This window comes from Eumetopias jubatus, unplaced genomic scaffold (assembly GCF_037043125.1).
Source record: "Eumetopias jubatus isolate StellerSeaLion01/CBP00866 unplaced genomic scaffold, mEumJub1_p1.0 scaffold_8, whole genome shotgun sequence".
NCBI lineage: Eukaryota > Metazoa > Chordata > Mammalia > Carnivora > Otariidae > Eumetopias > Eumetopias jubatus.
In genome coordinates this window covers 95,586,752-95,604,727 of record NW_028274814.1, presented here as the reverse complement: position 1 = coordinate 95,604,727, position 17,976 = coordinate 95,586,752, and the positions used below count along the sequence as shown (strand labels likewise).

The 17,976-nt window shown below is 36.2% G+C and overlaps 1 protein-coding gene across 2 annotated transcripts in view; it reads right to left on the bottom strand.

Moving 5' to 3' along the window:
* The window catches only part of FRS2 (fibroblast growth factor receptor substrate 2), a 105,174-nt gene that overhangs the window by 21,160 nt on the left and 66,038 nt on the right, over positions 1 to 17,976 (bottom strand). For both annotated transcript variants that reach the window (XR_015768725.1, XM_028110876.2), the window contains exon 5: positions 2,140 to 2,240. The gene's annotated coding sequence lies outside the window, so the exon portion shown is untranslated. The remainder of the gene's footprint in view (positions 1 to 2,139; positions 2,241 to 17,976) is intronic.

Sequence of the window (17,976 nt, the reverse complement as noted above, 5' to 3'; positions counted from 1 at the left end):
CAGGGCTGGGAGGAAAAGCTGGGTAGCTGTGCTAAGAGCTGAAACTGACTGAAATTAATCGCAATTTATGTCCAAGCCTTCTGGCACATGCAAGTCTTCAATAACTTCAGTAACTTGGAAGTACCAAAGCAGCTATAAAAGATTCTGCCAGTGCAACTGTTGCCTAGGTGGGGAGATAGATTACTGATGCTTCCTGTTCCACTGTACTTTCTATCAATATATATCTAGTTTTATCATTTTATTTCCTTGATTATTAGCACTGCCAAAGTATTGTCAAGTTTTTACTTGCTTTTACTGCTTTTCCAATGCAAATATTCAGCATGTCAGTTGTATCAGGGATTAAAAGACTTTGTGGGCTTCGTTCAAAAGGATACTTTCTATACCAAAACACATTCTGAGTTCCAAATAACTGATATACTACAGCACTCCTGGAATGAACATAACCCAGATGGATCACAGGTGTCCTGCATTGACTCTGAAACATGAATGCTTTGGAGATTATCCATGACTTGTTAACTGTCTTTGGTTTCTTCCCACTAGCAAAAGGCTTAGAACCAAAAGCTGATTTGGAGGTAGTGAGAGGAAAGAGGTAGCTATAGACATTATACGGAGCTATAATCTTGCTGTAACATGGATGTTACTTTGTAAAATAGGTATATCAGATCAACTATGACTACATACTCAAGAAGAATACAATGATTTTACACTAAAATTATCAAGAAGCTGAAAATTATACTACATATTATCTACTAACACCTTATTTTTCTATAGCAAACTGATTTTTAAAGCCTTCACTGTATACTAGACATAGATTCATTTGGATTATCTCAATCTATACAACCACCCTATGAAGTAGGTACTATCATTATATTTGTGTTCCAAATGAGGAAAACCAAGGCTTGAATAAGTTAGGTAGCTTTCCCAAGGTCAACAGCTAATAAGAGAAAGAGCCAAATTAAATCCAAATCTGACTCCAAAGCCCAAGCTCTTATTAATTAATATATATAAAAAGCTTAAACCAGTGCATGGTATATAGCAAGCAATTAGTAAATGCTAGCCACTGAAATAGTAACAATAACTTATTTTAAAACAATGTTTTAGATGGCAGTCAGTCAACCTTTCTGTGCCTAAATTTCCTCATTTATAAGATTAGGATACCTATTTCACAGAGTTATTGTGAAAACCAAATAAATTCTAGCTATCAAAACATTTAGAAAAATATATAGTGTTTAAAAAGACAAGGAATTATTATATCACCACTACAGGTAAAATCCTGTCTCTTGTATTACAAAGGAGCCTTTTGCACTATAAGCACAGAAGCCTAAAACTTAAGCACTATCCTCATAACAAGAGCTACATTAATAAATTTAGTAAAGCTGTCTTAAATTATTCCAATATGATTCTTGCAGAATGACAAGCAAAGAGAACACTGAACTCTATTCATGAGTGTGATTATAAATTTGGTGCTTAGGAAGGTATATTTGCTCTTTCAGTTCACTAGCACTGAGGGTGAATTTGGCTTATTCTACAGTAGTTCTGTTCAAATGTAGCCAGGACAGAATATCTATAGTTAGAAGCATAGCAATATAACTCTAAATTTGGGGCACAGCTAACCGCCACATTTAATTACATTAAAACAATCAAGAGAATGACATTCAAAAACCGTGTTCTTTATGTCAGTGGTCTGACTGGTTATTAGTATGTATTCATTTCCTGCTTATTCTTAACACTGCTAAGGATTTTTTATTCTTTATATTATTCTTAAGAAGAGTTAAGAAACAAACAAACAAACAAACAAACAAAACAAGCTAAGGGGAGAGATTTCTCAGTATATTCTGCTAGTCACCAAAACCAGAGACATTCTGAGAAAGGTAAGGACACCTGCAAGTTTCCTTGTTAGCTGAAAACTGAAGTACACACAAACACACAAAACCAAAAAAGTACCCAACTGTTTTTTAAGCATCTATCCATGAATATGGTTGTATCTGCATATTCCTAAGTCCATACAAGGAGATTTTTCTTCCTTTAGGTTTTTTATTTTACTAGGGACTATGTTGGTGAACTACTTTGCAATTCATAAACATCTAACCACACCACCCTCCTTTTTAAATTCTTCAAAAAATCAATTACATTACTTACACACTTCAATATCTGGTACTTTATTTTCTGGAAACTCTTTATGTCTAATCTAAATTCCTGGTATTGCAATTTAAACCAGATTCCTCTCATTTCTGTTTTCTCTGTAAGAGATAAGTAAAACCAGCATGATCAAGAAAACTTAAGCACATACTTATGTATATTTAAACTGTTAGCAATTCATTTTCCTGTGGATAAATCTAAAATATTAACAAAGTAACATTTCCTTATTTCATATATAGTTGTTTGACTAAAGCTAGCAAAAAATTACTTAGTAGGTTTATAGTAATTTGTAAACAGTTATCAATATTAAGGAGAGAATAAAAGAATAAAAAATTGAGCCCATTAATTTTTCCATCTTCACACTGAAGCATTCAACAAGTATTTCCTGAGCACCAATTCTCTTTGCCAGGCACTGAGTTAAATGCTAGAAATAAGATACAGACATATTCCCTGATTTCAAAGAGTTTACTGTTTAGTGAGGGAGACAGACAAGAAAATGAAAACAATGAGTTACAAGCCCATAGGCCAGTGCCATCAGAACATCTCACAGCAGAAGGAAAGACAAGTGACAGGAGGCCTCCTGAGAAAGGTAACCTCTAAGTCAAGTCCTAAAAGATTGGGGGGAGTTTGCTAGGGCAAGGGCAATCCAGACCAAGAAGAGTGCAGGCAAAAGCACAGAAGCATAAAAGGATATGGCCTGCTCCAGACGCAGCAAATAATTCCGTACAGCTGGAATGTAGGGTATGCATGGGAAAATATTAAGAGATAGGTAGGAAGACAGGCTCGTGCCATTTCATGAAGGGCCAGCTTGCTCTGCCATAGTTCACATTCTCCCTTATAATCTTAAAGATGCCACTAATGTCTTACCAAAATACTGTCCTATAGAAGCTAAAAATCTAGAGTCCGTACAAGGCGAACTTCTAATTCCTAAGAATTAATTCCTAAGAATACAGTTAATAGTGTTCTACTGTTGTCTATGATGCCCAAAGTCTAACCTACCAATCACAGCATCCATCTATAAACATAAGCATTCTCCCAACAGCATCTAGACCTGCCTACAAGTGAATGTTACTGTAGGATGATGACCTAAACCTCAGCTGTTCCTTCAAGACCCTAAAAAAGTTACCCACTTTAACCTCATATTTCACACACTGAATTTGAAAAAGTCATTTTCAATCATACATTCTGACTTTTAAGAATGAAATGGAAGAATCTACAGCTATTATCTTTACCATTTATCTACCTATCAACAATTGTATGTGTGCACTTAGCAAATAGTCAGAAAATGGTACTAAAATGGCTTGATAAAAATAAAACGAGAAATATTAAAATGGAAGATGATATAAAACACCACTTTGCCTTTAATTATACTGCTCATAATTCAATCCTGGAGTGATCTATAACCTTGGAATATACTCATACCTAGAAACACGGCTGATGAAATTTATACAATTAAGTCTGAGCGTCCATAATCTCTGACCTAAGATATAAAAACACAACTACAGATGTGCAAACCCAGCAGATGAGTCACTCTGCCTTAGCTAACTCAATAATGTAATCAGTACCAATGGCAACAATTCCAGCACCTTGAATCATAGGAAAAACTATCATCAACCTTGGGAACTCTCAAAAAACTCTTAGTTTAGTACTTTATGTTGTGACATAAAAATATGTACAAGGAAATCAAATACCATCCTCCAGTAACATCAAAGTGATGAACATTCTATATAACAGATTGCATAGCTCTCTCCACTAAAAATCCACAGACTGCACCACAGAGAGAAGACATAATTGTAAGATAGCAGTAAGAAAGTCTAGGCATTCTCCAGAAAAGATTTATCACTAACTCTGAAAATTGGAATAAATATATTTGATCTTACAGAGCTAGTGCATTCAATTTTCTCTAAGTACTATATATCAGAATTCCATGTTCATATTCCTCAACTCAGTCATTTCTATATATTAATTCATACAATTGTGTCAAATTAACAAACGATTGCTTAACCCTCATAATAAACCTCTAGTTTATAAATTTCCTAATAGAGAGTAGTCTACTAGCCCGGATTGAACTCTAGCATAATAAATATTTAACCTATGAGGTTTCACTAAACAGAGCAACAGTAAGAGGTAAAATCTAAATATGAATTTTACAGTATTTTGCTTAGTATAGTTCTTAAATAGTTCTTAAAAAGCATCTGGCTTAATTCTGTAAAACAACAAAACACTAAATGCAAGCCACTCTACCTTCAAACTCCATGTTAAATACAAAACTTATTCAGTATCAATCAAGCTGTAAATATCTACAAAATAATATAAGACATGCAAGAAAATCTCTAAGTATCTTCGCTTTTTCTATTATATGCTTAACCTAGAACTAAATAAACATTAATGAAGGATATCAGAAAAGGAAATAAAGTGATAATTTTCAAAACTGAATATTTAAGTGTATAGGCAGAATATACCATAAATCTGTATTTCCAAACACAGATGGGTATCATGCTAGTACTAGACTCATATTAAAAGGCTAAATATCGGTTTGTGTATATAAAATGTACACATACAATCTGCCTAAAGTAAGGTTAGGCAAATGCCAAGCAACTCTAATAACCTTCAAAACAAACTGCTTCATGAATAGCTCATCATTTTCTGCATTTAACTCAACCTAAAATGCTCTTAAACATATTCTCAAAGGAAAATAAGCTCGATTATTTTCTACTTTTAGAGTAATGTATTCAAAATTACTGTTATAATCTAGCATTAAAATTACCCAATTCAAGTACACCACTAAAAAAAATGGTTGAGGTGTGTGTGTTTTCTAACACTCCTCAACCTCACAAAATGCCACCCAACACACAAGGTTAACCAGAAATATTTACATCAGAGTACATCTATCCATTTGATCAGCTCTTATGGGGCCATTAACAAGCATTGTTTAAAGAACACTTAAAGACAAAAAAAAATGTTCATGGTATAAAGTTAAGCAGAAAATAAGAAAAAAAACTGTTCTTTTAAAATACAATATGGTATCCCGGATTGGATTCTGGAACAGAAAAAGGACATGAGTGGATAAACTAGGGAAGTCCAAATAAAGTCTGTAGTCCATAGCATTGTGCCAGTGTTAATTTCTTAGTTTTGAAGTATGTACCATAGTTCAGTAAGATTAACATTAGGGAAGGCCAGGTAAAGGGCATATGAGAATTTCTGTACTATCTTTCCAACTTTTCTGTGATTCTAAAATTGTTCTGTAAAAATAAAGTTTATGTTAAAAATTACTTTGTGCCCAGTAGCAAATGTAAGAGGCTTCTCGTTTTAAAAAATAACATTTACACTTATTTTTCTCTCTCCCACCCCTACACACAACACATAAACCCAGAAAAAAAGACTAGACTAAAACACACTAAAATATTAACGCTTGTTCACTGGTAGTAGGATGAAGAGCAAATTTTTCTCTTTATATTTTCTACAGTGTATTGCTTTTATAATCAAAAATAAATTATTAACTAAAAAATATACAAATCAATACTTTATTAAAAACTTCTTTTGAAAGAAAAGTTATAAATGTCTAAGCAGAGCCCAAAGGCAGACTGCATACAAAACAGGTTAGGGCAGAGTGTGAAGAATGCAGTGGCCAAGGGAAATTGCCAGGAGTATTTAAGTAGGCATAACCTAATTAGTAAATGCTGGAAACCTGCCAATACACAGAACTTAACATCCACTCTGAGGCTAAAGGTGCTCACAGCCAGCAAAGTTGTGCTCAGAATTCACATGTCTCAGAAGAATGTCCTGAAAGGCTCCCGTAATACTAAGAATCTGTGGAGATACATAGCTTGGGTTTATTTCAAACAAAAATAATGCAATTGGGGATGCCTGGCTAGCTCAGTTGGTGAAGCATGTGACTCTTGATCTCAGGGTTGTGAGTTCCAGCCCCACAATGGGTGCAGAGATTATTTAAACAAATAAAATCTTAAAAAAAATAAATAATAACAGGGCTCCTGGGTGACTCAGTTGGTTAAGTGAATGCCTTATGCTCAGGTCATGATCCTGGAGTCCCACGATCGAGTCCCACATCGGGCTCCCTGCTCAGCAGGGAGTCTGCTTCTCCCTCTGACCCTCCCCCCTTTTCATGCTCTCTCTCTCATTCTCTCTTTCTCAAATAAATAAAATCTTAAAAAAAAATAACAACAATGCAGTTGGACGTCTGGTGCACAACTGCCCACTGAGAGCTTCCAGAAACATTCTTCAGTACCATTATGTGCTCTTTAGGTATTTCTCCTCTACTTTTTTCCTTCTCTAGTACCTTCCTACAACCTATGTCCAACCCTTAGCCTTAAGGCCTACAAATGTAACTCAAGTATGATCAGGATCTAGAGACCACTGGGATTAAACAATCAAATCCTATTTCCGATGTCTGAAAGGTATCATAAAAGTTATTATTCTGTTACCTTCAAGGCAAAATATGTTCTAGTACTCCATTAAGCAATAAGAGGGGAAACTAAATCAATAACAAATGTTTCCCACTCAAAAATGAAAAAATAAAATACATTTTGTCCCTTAGAGGAAGTGCCAGTAGAATCAAACAGACTGCATTTTGATAGAGTTTCTTCCAAGCTGTAATCAGGCTGATTTACCTGTAGCAGGCTGGCTGTCCCTACTAAACTAGCACTATGTGGCCAGTTCTGGGTTTTGTGTCATTTTTTAAAAAGTTTTTTAATTCTTTGTTTATGGTCACCCTCATTCTCAGCTGATAGTACAGCAGGTCCTAGAACTGTCACTTAAACATGCATGTGCATTTTTTTTTTACTCTTGAATCCTTGTGGACTCTATAATCGGATAACTAAGCCTATTAAGAATAGGTGCAAAATACACCCTGTACTCAGAGACAAAGGAATATTTTCTGTTAAAATACATGGTATTTACTTCATGAGCTTTATATAACAATTTTAAGCATTGGAAGCCTTTTTTGCTTACTTTCTAGTCGTAGTTTTGTTTAAGAAAATAGATGTGACCAAAAAAAGATCCTCAGGTATGGAGGCCACAGTAACAAAGTATTACTCCTGTTGTTATTATTTGGAATACCAATGGAGATACATACTGTTTTTCATCAAAGCTAAGACACAACTGAGTTTAAGGCTGATATTTTATACACCACTAAGAAAAAAAGTTGCCAACTGAACTATGACATGCCACTGATTGTAAGAGACACCTAAATTTCTATTAATAAAATTGGAAAAAGTCTCTTAGAATCAATGAAGTAGGGGCGCCTGGGTGGCTTAGTCGTTAAGCGTGTGCCTTCGGCTCAGGTCATGATCCCAGGGTCCTGGGATCAAGGCCCGTGTTGGGCTCGCTGCTCCATGGGAAGCCTGCTTCTCCCTCTCCCACTCCCCCTGCTGTGTTCCCTCTCTCTCGCTGTGTCTCTGTCAAATAAATAAATAAAATCTTAAAAAAAAAGGAATCAATGAAGTATAGGATACAGTCAATGAAAACTATCAACTCATTACAAATGACACTAGGGAAGTACATTAAAAATCTTTTCTTTGCTCCTTCCCAGATGCTAGAAGATCATTAGAATCAAGTGACAGGATTTCAGAGTGTCCAAAACCCAATGTTCTTTTAAGCCTAGATAAATATTTGTCTAGATTACAATCTTTCAGTGCAGACTGCTAGGTACTCTTTTCTTCATTCTTCAAATGGGGAAATGAAGTGAAAAAAATGAATCCAAATTTTACTAAAAGCCAAATTTAGAATTTTTAGCTTCTCTGTCTACCACTTTAATTAACAAAGACAATATGCACTCTTTCCCTAAAGGTTTCATTGGTTTGTTCTCCTTCAGTTTTACCTTGATCTTAAACTCAGGATATCAATCATCCAAGGTCAAGGTAATTCTGAAGAGTTATCTTCAAAAGTACAGCTAAGATCACTGGGGATATTCCCTTTGAGCACAACTTATGATAAAATATAATTTTAAAGGAATGGTGAGAATATTTCTTTCTTTTTTAAAGGCAAATGTGGAGAAAACAAATGTTTACAGAAAACAGTGAGAATTTCTAAGATGTTTTACTCTGTCTCACTTTCCCAATATTTTTTCACCAGTTCTGGCTGAAAACCTATCACTTTAACTCCTTTTTTAAAAAGAAATCTGTGAACTTAATTAATTCAACGGTTAGCTACAAAGAATATTAGTCTCATATAATTAGGTACATGTAACATTCTTGTCAAAGCCTTAAAAGTTTTCTACATGCAAACTGCAAATGTGAATTCTCTGAAACTATGAACACTGCTAAATAAGGCAGAATGCAGCTAAGGCAAAATTTTAATTCTCATATAATTGATAAATGGCCTAAGACAGCTCTGCTATCTTAATATATTTTAATATACCACATCAGAATCTAAAATAAAAGGCTTTGTTTTTAGCATTCTCAATTCCGCCAGCAGAAGGCAGTATCAATCTCTGATAAGGCCAGCAAGGCAGCATGACAGAATGAAAATATCCTGGGCTTTAGGGCAACAGAAATCTGAATACTTACCTAACCTCTCTGAATCTATGTTTCCTCATAGGTAAGTTAAAAACACCACCACCACCTACCTCATAAGGTTGTTACAGGTTTGGAGGCTGTTATTACTAATAACAATTGGGGGCAGGGTCTGAATTAGGGTAGTGAACAATGAAAATGGAGAAAGATGGATTAGATCAAAATATAAAAGTTAGCATCAATAACACTTGATGACTGATTAAACTGGGAAGGAAAGCAAGACTCAAGGAATGTACATTCACTGACCTGGGCTGGGGAACACAGGAAAGACAGAAGGTTTGGAGAAGCAGGTAAGTTCAGTTTTGAACACATTGCGATGCCCGTCAGACATCCTAGTGGGAATAGGCAACAGGCAAACAGAAATACAGGTATGGAGGTGGGGAAAAAAGATCTGAGTTGGAGATATAAATCTAGGTCGTCAACTTATGGATGCAAGGCATGGCACAAGATGAGACTGCCCAGTGAGAAGAAAAGACCTACAGAAACTCAGAAATACCAATATTTAAGAGAACTGCAGAGGAAGGGAAGTCCACAAAAGAGACTGGACAGGCACCGTCCAAGAACGCAAGAACGCAAAAGAAAATCTCAAAGAGGGTGCTATCACAAAAGCCTAAGTAACAGAATGATTTGAGGTGAGATGGGATAAGAAGCAGTGTCTCATCGGTAAGACCGCAGAAACCATGGAAAGTTCATGTGAACAAAAGAATATTTAGCAGTAAGGAAAAGCAGAGAAGCAACAGCCAGCTGTCATCAAATTTCTTTCTGCTTCATGGAATAACAGACTTCACTTGCTCCTGAAACAGAAATTGGACCAAAACACAGAAATCTGTGAGAATAAAACAGACTTCATCTTCTAAAAAGAACGGAGTTCCCAGTCACTAGCAAGGTTCAGCAGATTCCACTACTGGTCAAGAAGTTGATGAGATGACTTTGACCTTTTTTTCAACTGAAGTAATTTTCAAGGACTAAAGTAAATCTGAAACACCTGCATTAAAAGGACAAAGGGAAAGATACAACAAAAAAGCTCTTAAGTATTAGAAATATAAAGTAATGGCTCTATGAAGTTTTAAAAATCATTTTCAATTAATTCTAAGAAAAACACATACAAAAGAGAAAGGCTTTTTTTTTAAGATTTATTTAGAGAGAGAGAGAGAGAGAGAGAGAGTGTGTGTGTGTGTGTGCACATGAGCACGTAGGAGGGATAGAGGGAGAGGGCGAAAGAGAACCTCAAGCACTCTACTGAGTGCAGAGCCTGACATGGTGCTCCATCTCACAACCCAGAGATCATGACCTAAAGCCGAAATAAAGAGTCAGATGCTTACCCAACTGAGCTGCCCAGGCACCCCCAGAAAGGCATTTTTAACCTTCTGAGTCCAAAATAAAACGTTTAATATGATATAAAAACTTGTAAAAAGTCGTCCAAGATGGTGGCATAGGAAGAGCCTGAACTTACTTCCTCCCGGGGACACACCAAATCTACAGTTACATATGAAAAAAATCCCATTAAAAAAGAACTGAAAACTAGCCATCTGAACAGCTCCCTCCAAAAGGGATAAAAGGGCCACATCAAGTTAGGTAAGTGCGGCAGAGACATGGTCTCACCAACTATCCTACCTCCTCACCCTCCACCGCAACCACCCACAGTAAGAAGTAATCTCACAGTCTGGAGCCTCTCCCCAAGGAGTGAAAAGTCTGTACACTACTTCAGGCACCCCAACCCTTGGGACCTATACCGGAGAGACAAGTCCCCAAAAACATGTGACTCTGGAAACCAATAGGGTTTATGTCCAGGGGCCCTGGGGAGCTGTGGGGATCTTGAGATACTCCTTTTGAGGGGCGTGTGTGTGGACTCACTTATCCCTGGATCCCGTGCAAAACCAGCAGTTTGAGAGGTAACTGAATTATATGTGAAGGAGACGTATTTACTAATCTTAAAGTATCTGCTAAAGGAGGAAGAACCAGTTGGGAGTTTTTCTGGGGAGAGAGGTATGAGCAAGTGCCATTTTTGTACTCTCCCTCTACCTTACCATTGCAGGCAGGCACATGCAGACACAGCCTTACCAAAGCCACGGGCATGCCCCACCCCAAAGTTCTTTCCTTGCCTTGCTAAAACTGCAGGTTTATTCTATCCTTGGCACTCTCTAGCAGTCTCATAAAGCCCATGGGTGAACACAGTCCACACAGGGGATGCCCCTTGACCACCTGGGCCTGGAAGCCAAAGGGCTTGCACTTCTGGACTCCACAGGACTACAAAAATCAGAAAGACAGTTCTAGGCAGGTTATTACACCCAAGGCACTGCACAAACAGCAAACAGAAACATACCCTCAGTACCAGGAGGTACAGGCTTCAGGTGTGCCACACACTTAGAGGTTACAGAGGTGCCGTCAGGGAATATAAGCAGGGAGGCACCATCTGTGTGCCCTCCCTGGGCTGCACCACAGATCACTGGTACTTCCCAGAAACGAGCTTACAGACTCCTCTGAAGCCCAGATTTTTGCAACTATGGCCCAGGGGACACCTCCAGATCTGCTGGTCTGGAAATCAGCAGGGTTTATGAACTGCAGTCCCTCAGTACTGTATACATTTGCATAGTTTAAAAGCCTGAGGATCTGGCTTCCAATTGGCCTGAAACCAGGTACTGATTGAGATCACTCCCTCTGGAACACTGGCAGGTCTTGGCACATCCTCATCAACTAGGACCTGCTGAGAGTAAATCAGGCTACCCAGACAATCACAAAGGTTTGAGGAACAACCAAGAGCTAGAGCAAGGTTGAACAATAGGTTCATCTAGGTTCATCATCTACACAAGGCCACTCCTTCAAGACTGGGAGAGATAGGTGATTTACCTACTACATAGAAACAAATACAGAAAGACAAGCAAAATGAGGAAACAAAGGAATATGTTCCAAATGAAAGAACAAGATAAAACCCCAGGGAAGACTTTAATGAAACAGAGATAAGTTAGATAATTTACCTGATAAAGAGTTCAAAGTAATGGTCATAAAGACTCACCAATCAGGAGAAGAATGAATGAACACAGACAGAATTTCAACAAAGGGATGGAAAATATAAGAAAGTACCACACAGAAGTCACCAACATGAAGAATATACTATGAACTGAAAAACACACTAGCAGGGTTCACCAGCAGACTAGATGAAGTAGAAGAAAGGATCAGTAACCTGGAAGACAGAGCAGTGGAACTCACCCAAAGAGAGCAGCAATCAATCAATCAATTAAAAGTGAGGAAAGCTTAAGAGACCAATAAGACAAAATCAAGCAAACCAACATTCATATTATAAAGGTCCCAGAAGGAGAGGAGAGAAAGAGAAAGGGGCAGAAAACTTACTTGAGGAAATAATGGCTGAAAGTTTCTCTAGCCTGGAGAAGGAAACAGACATCCAGGTATAGGAGGCACAGAGAGTTCCAAATAAGATGAACCCAAAGGGATCCACACCAAGACACATTATAATTAAAATGTCAAAAGTTAAAGATATGGAATCTTAAAAGCAGTAAGAGAAAAACAACTTGTTACATATAAGGAGAACCCTAATAAGATTGAATATTCAGCAGAAACTCTACAGGCCAGAAGAAAGTGGCATGATATATTCAAAGTGCTGAAAGGAAAAAAGTTCCAACAAAGAATATTCTACCCAGCAAGGTTATCATTCAGAATTGAAGGAGAGAGAACAAGTTTTCCAGACAGGCAAAAGCTAAACTGACCTTACAAGAAATGTTAATGGGACTTATTTAAGCTGAAAAGAATAAGAAAAGAATAATAAGAAAACACAAAGTAAAAATCTCACTGGTAAAGGCGAAAATACACAAATGTAGTAAAATTAATTATAACTATGATAATTTATTAAGGGATACACAAAATAAAAAGATGTAAAATATGACATCAAAAAACTATAGTAGAGCCACAAAAGACAATGAAAAAAAATTTAAACACAACACTAAAGAAAGGCATCAAAACACAAAGGTAGAGAAGAAAGGATGAGAGAAGAACTATAAAAACAGCCAGAAAACAATTAATAAAATGGCAATAAATAGATATCTACCAATAATTATTTTAAATGTAAGTAAACTAAATTCTCCAATCATAAGACATAGAATGGATGAACAGATTTTTTTTTTTTTAAAGACTCATCTATATGTTGCCTACAAGAGACTCACTTCAGATCTAAAGACATACACAGACTAAAAGTGAAGGAATGGAAAAAGACATTCCATGCACATGGAAATAGAAAGAAGGCCGGTGTAGCCATACTCCTATCAGACAAAATAGACCTTAAAAAGTGTAATAAAAGACAAGGTTATTACATAATAATAAAGGGATCAATCCAACAAGAGAGTATAACATTTATAGGTATTTATGCACTAGCATAGTAGCACCTAAATAGAGACAGAAAATATTAACAGGCCTAGAGACAGAAATTGACAGCAATACAATAGCAGGGGATTTTAATATCCCACTTGTATCAATGGATAGATCTTTCAGGCAGAAAATAAAGGAAACATTTATTTAAATGACACATTAGACCAGATGAATTTAACAGATACATACAGAACATTCTACCCAAAAGCAGCAGAATACACATTCTTCTCAAGTGTACAGGGAACATTCTCCAGGATAAATCATATCTTGAGCCACAAAACAAATCTTAACAAATTTAAGAGGACTGAGGGGAGCCTGGGTGGCTCAGTGGGTTAAGTGTCTGCCTTCACTCGGGTCATGATCTCAGGGTCCTATTGAGCCTCCCTGCTCAGCAGGGAGTCTGCTTCCCCCTCTCCCTCTACCCCTCTCCCCAGCTTATGTTTTTGCTCTCTCTCTCAAATAAATAAAATTTTTAAAAAAATTTAAGAGGACTGAAATAATATGCATCTTTTTCAACCACAATGGTATGAAACTAGAAATCAGTTAAGAAGGAAATTGCAAAAATCGCAAATATGTGACAATTAAACAACATGCTACTGAGCAACCAAAGGTCAATGAAGATACCAAAGAGAAAATTTAAAAAATATCTTGAGACAAATGAAAATGGAAATTCAACCATCCAAAATCTATGAGATGAAGCAAAAACAGTTCTAAGAGGCAAATTCACAATGATACAGGCCTACCTGAAGAAACAAGAGAAATACTGATCTAATTTTATACCTAAAGGAACTAGGAAAAAAAAAAAAAGAACAAAGCTCAAAGTTAATAGAAGGAAGGAAATAATAAACACCAGAGTGGAAATAAATGAAAGACTAAAAAAACAATAGAAAAGATCAATGAAACTAAAGCTAGTTCTTTGAAAATATAAACAAACCTTTACCTAGACTCACCAAGAAAAAGACTCAATAAAATCAAAAATGAAAGAGAAGTCACAACTGATACCACAGAAATACAAAGGATCAAAAGAGACTACTATGAACAATTATAATCCAACAAACTGGACAAAGAAGAAATGGATAATTTTAGAAACACAACTTCCAAGACTAAATCAAAAAGAAATAGGAAATCTGAATAGACCAAGAAGATTGAGTCAGTAATGGAAAACCTCCCAACAAACAAAGTACAAGACCAGACTTCATTGGTAAATTCTACCAAACATTCAAAGAAGACATTAATACGTCTCATTTTCAAACTCTTCCAAAAAGCTGAAGAGGAGGGAATGCTTCCAACTCATTTACAAGGCCAGGATTAGGATGTACTAAAACCAAAACCACCACAAAAAAAGGAAGTTAAGGGCCAATATCCATAATGAACATAGATGCAAAAATCCTCAACAAAATATCAGCAAACCGAATTCAACAATACATTAAAAGGATCATGCATCATGATCAAGTGGGATTCATTCCAAGGATGCAACGATGGTTAAAATCTGCAAACCAGTCAATACGATATACCACGATAACACGGTGACAGATGGAAACCAGACTCATGTGGTAACTTTGTGGTGTATACAAATACCAAATTATGCTGTATACCTGAAACTAATATATCCTATACCAATTTTACCGCAATTAAAAAAAAAAAAAAAAAACTTCTGGGGCACACCTGGCTGGCTCAGTCGGTGGAGCATGCGACTCTTGATCTTGAGGTTGTGACTTCAAGCCCCATGCTGAGTGTAGAGATTATTTTTAAAAATAAAATCTTAAAAAACAAAAACAACCTTTAAGTCTTAGCCAAATTTTATGGTTGATTTTTAGTTGTAATAATCCTGTTTAGTTTAATGTCATTAAAACCTACCCAACTGAGTTTTTCTAACTTCTACTACTAAAAAAGTAACTCTTTCTTTTCTTTTTAAAGCCCATTAGTTTGTTTGCTTACTTGTTTTTATGACAGAACTTAAAAGTTATCTGCAATTCTATTTTCCATTTGACCCTCCAGAGCCACTCTGCTCTGTTCTCTAGAAGCCTGACCTGCATGGAATGCCAACAGACCAGGTTGGCTGTGGCTCCATTCCCCACTAAAGTTTTTCTGATGGCTCCTATCAGGCAACCCCGCTCCTGTAAGTAGGGCTCTTGCTGGTTCGGGTGCTCATTCGCTCCCCTGTCCCTTTTAGATCTAGAAGTGGTAATAGCTTCCTACTATTGCTAACTAGCCTGGTCATCATTCCTTGCTGGTTTCCTTTAACCTGTCTAATTTTGCAAATAATCCCATCATTGAATTCTTTCTATTACACTTGTCAGTGTCCTGTTTCCTGCCAGAACCCTGATTGATACAAGTTGCTATTGATGTTTTCAATACAGTAATTATATATTGCCCTCTAACCACTGGAGAAAAACTACCTTATAAGAAAAGAGCCATGGTCACCACCTCTTACATTTCTTATTCAAAACAACAAAATATCTAAGAAAGTAAAATAAAAATTACCAACCTAAAAATAAAAGGGAAAAGGATTTTTTACTATTTTTTAGGGAAAAAAATCTAACTTTACTAAATTTTATTATGATTAATACCACTAATTCTCTGGCTCAAGTTACCATCATTTGTCTGAATTTTTGCAAAAGGCTTCTAATTAATCTGCCTCTGCTCTTGTCCTGCTCCAGTCTTTTCTCAACAGAGCAACCAGCACATTAATTCTATCAAAAAGTGATACTGAATTTTTTTAATGATAAAAAATCATGACTCATTACACAAAGTAAAATAAATATATGTCCAAGATATTATTTAAGTCATTCATTAATAAGGGAGTCATTAAAATGTTACAACTGGTTGAAAGAAAAATTCCAAGACCCACACACAAACAAAGAATAGGGAATTCTGGTGTAAATTTACAAATAGATGTAAAATGGGTATATTCAAAGGGCAATAATCAACTGTATTCCACTGGACACAATTAATTTGCACTCCTATGAATGAAAATTGTTTACGATTTTAGCAGTTTTCTGCAGATTACAGAATTGTAAAGTAACTCAAAGAAAATGAGACAGAGATAAACCTGATCGATGAGCAAGATAAAAACCTGCTTATCACTTTTTGCCCATCTCAAAGTTGTTCACAACTTTTCCAGACAAAACCTTGAATGTCTCCTTCTATTCCCCAACGACTTTTTAATGGCCTGGACTACAAGATCCCAAATATTTTAGTATTGTTTCCTGCCCTTCCTTCCCACTCCACTACTGATCTCATGTACTAATTCTCCCCCTGACCCCAATCTGTTCAACCACACTGGCCTCCTGGCTGTTTCTGAAAGACACTAAGCATGTTCCTACTTCAGGCCTTTGCAACTATTGTCCTATCTGAAACCGTCTTCCTACAGTTATCCTTGCTCCCTCACTTGTTTCTGGTCTTTACTCACAGATCAATTTATGAGAGGACTTTCCTGAGCACCTTATATGAAATAGGTAAACCCCTGTGTCACAGTGGTACTCCCTTTTTTCCCTTATACTGCTATATTATTCTCAAATGACTTCTTATTACCAACTAGCATGCTACATATTGACTCATTTTTGGATTCCCTGTTGCTATCCTTCATAGACACCACAAAATATAAATTCCATAGGAGGGCAAAGACTTTGTTTTCTTCACTGCTATATCCCCAGTGTCCAAACAGTGCCAGACACATACTAAATGCTCAGTAAGTTTCAGTTGAATGAATAAATAGGTACTAGGTAATGCTTCACAATCACAACATACTTACTGATAAATTTTGCCCCTGAATTTCTTCAATATGAAAACATATCAATAAAACCACAACCAAATAATCATATATTTTTACTAATTAACATGTTACTTAATCGTTATTTATTAAGATTACATTTTAAAATGGAGCTCAAAATTTATTACTTAGATTGGTCTGAACCCTGACAATTATTTCATGGAAAATGCTTTAAAATTTAGCATATGGTATCACGAAATTTCTCTCAGAAACAGTGTTATCCCTGGGCTGTCAAAGTGAGCAAGTCTACTCACAAGACTTAGGTGGTACCAGATGTCCTCCTTCTCATACTACATAGATTCAAAGACTCATTTGGATTGCAGCTGTAGCAGATGTGATGATACCTGAAGAGTCTAACTGGGCAACTCAATTGCCTCAAAAATCATTATCCAAGCTGTATTATTTCCACCAAGCTATGTCACTCTTTGAAGTTCTACAGTCTTGGCACAGACCTCGGTGAAGATGAACAGACTTCTGAGGATTGAGACTACTATTTATGTTGGATTTCTGATCCTAAACCTTTCCCTAAGCTCTTGTAATTTTTAACCTTAAAAGATGCCTAATAAATTAGTATTTTCTTTGAATAACACCTGAATTACCTGCCATATGCAATTTCAATACCAGTATCTTTGGTCTAATTATTTGGTATTTCTTTGGTCTTGTTAATTTGGTAGATATTTCTGCTAAAAGAGGGATACAATTATGTAAGTGGAAAGCGTAAGTTTGGAATTTCACAGGCTACTGAAATGATTTAGTTATTAATATTAGCTAGCTTCTTCAAATATTTTCTTTCTTTATACTAGTTGACTCAAAAATCTGCTTAAAAATTCAAAGGACAAAAGAACTCCTTTTTCTTCTTCCATCTACAAATAAGCAAAAGTAAAGCTAACAAAATAAGGCTTTGTTCCTCTTGTCAACACGGTTGCAACTGCTTAAGATTGGGTTTGTTAGCATGCACATTTTCAGTTTTTAATTAAAACGCTACAAATTAGTACGTCTATTTTGTCAAAACTAAATATGCTACTAGGGGAAAATATCCAGTACACGCTTCCCCATCCCCACCCCCCCCCAACAAGAAAATAGGTGGGTTGGAGGCAATAAATGCTGTTTTCCTAATATATGTCTCCAGTGATACTTAGTAATAAAAAGATAACCAAA